Genomic DNA, 6,984 nt, shown 5'->3' with positions numbered 1-6,984 from the left:
TAATGAACAATTTGATTACTCTCAAAATATGTTAACTTTTTTGAGACAGGGTCTCCTTGTAGCCCCAACTGTCCTGGAACTCACTGTGTAAAACATTTTTTTATTTGTTATTTTTATATTATGTGTATGAGTGCATTGCCTGCATACGTGTTAGTGCACCTGTGTCATGCAATGCCTGAAGAAGTCATCTCCTCTGCAAGAGCAGTCAGTGCTCTTAACTGCTGAGCCATCTCTCTGGCCCCTTGCAAGATTGCTTCTTTTAAAAAATTTTCCTCTGAATAAAACCTTGGAAGTTAGAGACTCACTGTTCTTTGTTCTACTGAACTGGGATTCTCCTGATCCCCCAATGTTCTTTAATATTAAATTGACTTGTGTATTATATTTTATTATTGGATACTGTGCTGCCCCTCTTTGTGTCTCCCACTACCTAGCCATGAAAGATTTTAACAGCCAGAGGTGATGATGACCACAAAGAAACAGAGTTTTCCAGACAACTGGTCAGTTGCACATATAAACTCACAGTAGAGCTGGGCATGGTGGCACACACTTGTAGTCCTAGCACTTGGGAGGCAGAGGCAGGCAGAACTCTGTGAGTTCGAGGCCAGCCTGGTCTACATAGTAGTTTCAGGTCAGCTGGGGCTACAGGAAGACCCTGTCTCCAAAAGACAAAAACAAACAAACAAAAAAACAAACAACAACAAAACCTAAAACTCACAGCAATGCTGACAGCATGCATAAATCCCGTGCAAGCTCAAACCAGACAAAATTCCAGCATAGACATGGGAAAGTGGGTAAGAAACCCCAACTGAAACTAAGGACCTTTAGGCAATTGATGACTGCTGGGAGGGGGAGAGACGGTCTCTTATAGGGATGCCACTCTTGGTAGGTTGACCAGGCTCCAGTGGATGGACCCACACTGAAGGACATCTGGGGACACAAATCAGACTCTATAGGCTGATTTATGTATATAGAGTACAATAAATTTCGTAGGGGGCAATAAGGGAAGGTGTGGATAGGGGAGGGGATCTAAATACCATCAAATTATATTGTACGAAAATTGCAAAAATTCAATAAAAATAAAAAAAAACTCATACACATAAAATAAAAATAAATTTAAAAAATCAGTGGAGGGTGGAGTGTTAACTGGAAGTGTACTTCCTGACCACTATGCCAGGAAGCTATAGTTATACCTCCTTCCCACACTCATCAAGGAGTTGAGGGGGGAATCAGTTACCCCTTCCACCCAATCTATCGACCTTAGCTGCATGTGGGGTAAGGGCTAAGGATATATAAGCCAAGAATGCCAGGAGGCACCTCTCAACATTTTCTGTGGCTGTCAGAAAGTCACAGGATCTATATTTGAGTGTAGACTTTCCAGTGTAGCCGTAAATGAAGGGTGTCTACTCCTCTGTAAATAAGCCCCCACCCTATGCTCTGTTAAAATTTTCCAGGCCAGCTGGGTCTACAGGGAGACCCTGTCTCATTCATATTAAATATTGTAAATAAATAAATAAATAATAATAAAAAATATTAGTGGAGCTGGGTGTGGTGGTGCATACCTTTGATCCTAGCACTCAGGAGGCAGAGGCAGGAGGATCTCTGAGAGCTCAAGGCCAGCATGGTCTACATAGTGCGTTCCAGACCAGCTGGGGCTACAGGGAGACCTTGTCTTTAAAAACAAATCTAGTGGAGAGGACAAATAGACAGCTAGGTGTTCTGGTCTGAGCTGGATTTACAAAGTTTTGGAATTGTTAATAAACAGATGCTCTTTAAAGGCCTGAGCCTGGTTGAGATAATTTAGAGAATGAGAATACACTGAAAAGAGGAGTGTATGTGCTGATACCTAAAGTGCTTCAACATACAGAAGCTGGGGAAATGGTAAGCAAAAGAAGCTAAGAAAGAACCAGAAACATAGGAAGAACTGGGCATGTTTGTGATGCCTGTGATACCAGCATGGCTGTAGCAGGGGCAGAAGCATCTCCAGCTGGTAACCAGCCTGAGCTACACAGGGAGACCCCATCTTGAAAAACCAATCTGAAAAATCTAGAAGGAAAAGGTGATGATGTAAGGTACTTGATGCTACTTTCATTTGCATTTGATTTTGGTTGCATGTTCCTTTTAGTTGATTGTAACCTCTACCAACCAGCTTTTCTGACTTAATTATTATTGGTAGCACTGGGACTGAACCTAGAGTCTCAGGCATGCTGCAAGAGTTCTGCACCTTTTTAAAAAAGATTTTGTTTTTCTTTATGTGTATGTGTGAGTCTGTGTGAATGTCGGTGCCCACAGAGGCCAAAAGAGGGCATCAGAGCCCCTGGAATTGGAGTTCCAGGCAGTTGTTGAATTTCTTAATGTGGGTGCTGGGTATTGAACTCAATCTTCTGTAAGAGTAGAAAGCACTGTTAACCACTGCCCAGAACATTGAATTGACTTTAAAAAATGACAGTGACATTTAATCCTTTATCATAGTAGATGAAAGTGTTTTTTCTAATCTTTGTCTTTTTATTTTGATTACATGAGAATGTAAAATAGTTATCTACTAAACTGTTTTATTTGTGGTTTTTCTTACTATGAAGCCTACAAATTTATCTCGTCTTTCAGAGATTTGACAGTCAGTTAATTCTACTTTGTTTTTAGCAGTTCATTGTTTTGATTTACTTTTATTAACCTATTAATCATAATGCATAATATGAAGTCAGGGTTTAAACCTATTTCCTTAAGCAAGTAACAGCAGTGAACTGGATTTGGGTCAAGCAGGAATTCGTAGGAGGAATGGTATGCAGAATGCATGGAGCTATAGGTCCACCATCAGGAGAGAGCCACATTTGTTCATGTGGGTGCATCTCTGTCAAATGTGCAAGTGACCTTGACAGTGCAGTTGAATTTGAATTCCAAATAGCCTGAGCTTGAGTATCGCTCCTTAGAGAACTTCTGGGAACCCAGCTCTTAGAGAAACTGGGGGGTAGTGAGATGAGACATCTCTGGATTCCTGTCAGTTTCCTGTCAGGGGAAAGCCACCAGCATAATTCTTTGGACAATGTTTTTGTCTCCATATAACTCCAAATTGTGGTTATCCCAACACCACATATTATTGAATAACCTGTCTCTTTGGACAATATTTTTGTCTCTATATAACCCCAGATTATGGTTATCACACCATATATTGTTGAATAACCTGTCTTTTTGCCAAAGATTTGTAATGTTCCCTCTATTAGCATATATTAATTTTTTGTTATTCTCTCTCTCTCTCTCTCTCTCTCTCTTTCTGTCTTTTTGGGACAGGGTCTCTGTGTAGCCCCAGCTGGGTTGGAACTTATTTATGTAGACCAGGTTGGCATTGAACTCACGGAGATCTGCCTGCCTCTGCCTCCCAAGTGCTGGGATTAAAGACATGCACTTCCATGCTGGCTTATTTTTATTTTTTATGCATATGTGTATTTTGCCTGCATGTAATACATTCATGTATGCAATGCCTTCAGAGGCCAGAAGGTGTCAGAGCCCCTGGAACTGTAGTTACAGGCCATTTGGAGCTGTCTGAACGTGCTGGGAAGTGAACCAGGGTCCTCTGCAAGAGCTGCCAGTGCTTGCTAGTATTTGCTGAGCATTTCTCCAGCATTACCATTCTTTTTTAAAATATTTTATTTATTATTTTATTTTGTGTGTATGAGTGCATTGCCACATGTATGTGAGTGCACCCGTGTCCTGCAATGATGCGGAGGTCAGAAGAGGGCTTCAGATTCCCCTGGAACTGGCGTTAAGGACGGTTTGTAGCCACCATGTGGGTGCTGGGAATTGAACCCGGGTCCTCTGCAAGAGCAATCAGTGCTCTTAACTGCTGAGCCATCTCTCCAGCCCCCAGCATCACCATTCTTATTTCTGAGTTTCAAATTCCATCTCTAATAGAGATAGTCATTATTAATGATCAGAGTCTGTGGAATTTAAATACTGTTTTCCAAGAATATTATGGGAACTTCCTTTTTTTTTTTTGGTCTTTTTGAAACAGGGTCTCACTGTAGCCCCAGCTGGCCTTGAACTTATTATGTAGACCAGGCTGGCCTTGAACTCACAGAGACCCACCTGTCTCTGCCTCCCAAGTGCTGGGACTACAGGTGTGTGCCACGATGCCTGGCTCTGGGAATTTCCTTTTAAATGTCACCTACCTCAGTGGGCATTCTCACAATTCCTAGGAAGTTAATGGGAACAGGTATTTGTGCTAACAGCAGAACACATTTTGAAGTACAATTTGTCTGGGGAAAATGATAGTAAAAGGGGATGGTATGCATTCTTGAAAGTGCTTGATATTAAAAGATTAAACAGCTAGAGCCAGGCAATGTGGCACTTGCTTTTAAACCCAGCACTTGGGAGGCAGAGGCAGGCAGATCTCTGTGAATTCAAGGTCACCCTGGTCTACATAGCAAGTTCCAGACCAGCCAGGGCTGCATAGTGAGACCGTCTCAAAAAAAAACAAAGCAAGAGTAAACAATTAAAGGTGCTCTTTTCCTTCCTTTCCCCCTTCCTCTCTCCCCTCCCTCTTCCCTTCTCCTCATTTTTCTTTTTTTGAAAAAGAAAAGACATATGACAGAGTCTCTCTCATACGTAGCCCAGCCTGATCTGGAGCTCGTGATCTTTCTGCCTCAGCCTCCCATGTGCTAGAATTGCAGGTAGACACCACCACACCCACTTTATGTTCATTTTCTACATGGTGCTGCTCTTTTTCAAATTCTTCCATGATTTCATCTGCAATGATGGAACCAAGCCATGTTAAGTTTCCCCCTGTTCTGTGCTTCTCTGTTATTTTGGATACATGGAAACCTATTCTTGTATACATTAATATACAGATCGCAAGTTTAGTGGAGACAATTTTGGTGAATGAACTGCAGTATTTTTGTGTCTTCTTATCTTACTGTGTACATAGTAATTATTTTCATTTTTGGCAATGCTGGAATTTGAACTTAGGGACTCAAACAGGCTAGACAAACGAGCTTTGAGCTACATTCCCAGGCCCATATAATTATTTCTTTTTTCATACCATTTTTTAAAATTAAAATTTTTTTCCTTTTAAATTCTTTTATTTATTTTTAAAATTTTTAATAACTACATGATTAGAAGAAGCATTTCATTACAGCTTTAACATATTCAGTAACACACTCCAGAGCAAGAGTACATCTCTTTCACAAGTGGCTGTAAGTTTCTAGGTTCACAGTTGAATTAATACAGTTATACAATACTGAACTCAGTATAAGCCCCCGGAGAAAGGCCTGTAGGTCGGAGAGAGGCCTGTGGGTCATGCAGACCCAGGGAAACAGCTAAAATTTAAAATATTTTAACCAGTTGCCATACCAGATAACATTGTATGCATCCAGTGGTACATGCTTAACGACTAGGGAATGAATGATTAAAAGCCACAATAATGATCTCAGCATTCCTTACAAAGTGCCCAATTTTGTTTTGTCTAGAGAAGAGAGGAGATGAACCAAACATGGTGTAAGGGAGGACTAAGAAGGAATGACGTGATTATTTAATTTTTGAATCAGTAACTTCATTAACTTCATGCAAATGAAACTTCAATTTATTAGAAGCTCCAGGAATTTTAGCTGTACGGAATGCTCATGCAAATGATGCTTTTTGAAACTGAGGTTTAGGGGTCTGAAGAGATGGCTCAGAGGTTAAAAACATTGGCTGCTCTTCTGGAGGTCCTGGGTTTGGTTCCCAGGATGTACATGGTGGCTCACAACCATTCATAACTCCACTTCTAGGGGAATCTGATGCTGCCTTCTGGCCTCTGTGGGCATTGCATTCATTCATCAGTATATGCAGGCAAACACTCATACACTTAAAATAGAAAAAAACAGAAGTCTAAAAATTACTGTTATTATTTTAATTTTTACATATATGAGGTTTTGTGGGACAATTGATGCATGTATACAATATCTAATAATAAAATAGAATATATATTATATATGCATATATACACATATATACAATGTATACATATATACAATATGTAATACATATACAACATATACATATATACATACATAGTTTCATTTGCATAGATGACAGTTTAGCCTTTCTTTTTTCTTAAACTTTTTTTTTTTAATTGAGCACACATGAGCAAGCCTCCATTGGCCTGGAAGCCTCCACCTCATATGTTCATGAACCAGTGCTGGCTCTTACAATCTTTCCACCTCCTCTTCCACAATGGTCCCTGAGCTGTGGGTGAGTGAGGTCCCATATAGGAGTCCCATTCTACACTCTCCAGGCTCTTATTCTCTAAAACTTGGCCAGTTGAGGCCTTTTGTATGTAATACACTGATATATATGGAAGCCTCACTGGTGAGAGTTGAGGGGTGCATTACCTCTCTATCTCTTATTCTGCTATGTTCCATGAGCCTTGGTTGTAGGAATTCGACTGCAGATGTGCCACCTAGTACCGGGCATCTCCCAGGAGTATGTTCTTTATGGCTGACCAGATGTGCAACTCTGTGGTGCTATACGGCGTGTTTGTCACTCTAAAGAAGGTCTCTTCTATCTGGCACTGCATTCCCTTCCAAGCAGCTCCTAAGTATATGTAATACTTATGTAATAATAATATGTATTGCATATGTAGTAATACATATGCAATATATAATATATACATATATTCATAGTTTCACTTGCATAGATGACAGTTTAGGCTTTCTTTTTCTTTTCTTTTTTTTTTTTTTTTGTTTTTTTGAGACAGGGTCTCCCTGTAGCCTTAGCTGGCCAGGTTGGCCTTGAACTCACAGAGATCCACCTGCTTCTCTCTCCTGAGTGCTGGGACTAAAGGCATGCGCCGCCATGTCCGGCAACAGTTTAGTCTTTCTTAGAAAACAGTATTTAAATTCCACAGACTCCGAAAACACACATAAAATACATATATGTGTATATCCATATATACACAATATGTAATAATATATGTTATATAATACATACATGTATACAATATGTAATAACCAAATA

Source organism: Nannospalax galili, unplaced genomic scaffold (genome assembly GCF_000622305.1).
Source record: "Nannospalax galili isolate Female #2095 unplaced genomic scaffold, S.galili_v1.0 scaffold22, whole genome shotgun sequence".
In the NCBI taxonomy this organism is placed as follows: domain Eukaryota; kingdom Metazoa; phylum Chordata; class Mammalia; order Rodentia; family Spalacidae; genus Nannospalax; species Nannospalax galili.
Note: the sequence above shows the minus strand (reverse complement) of the source record.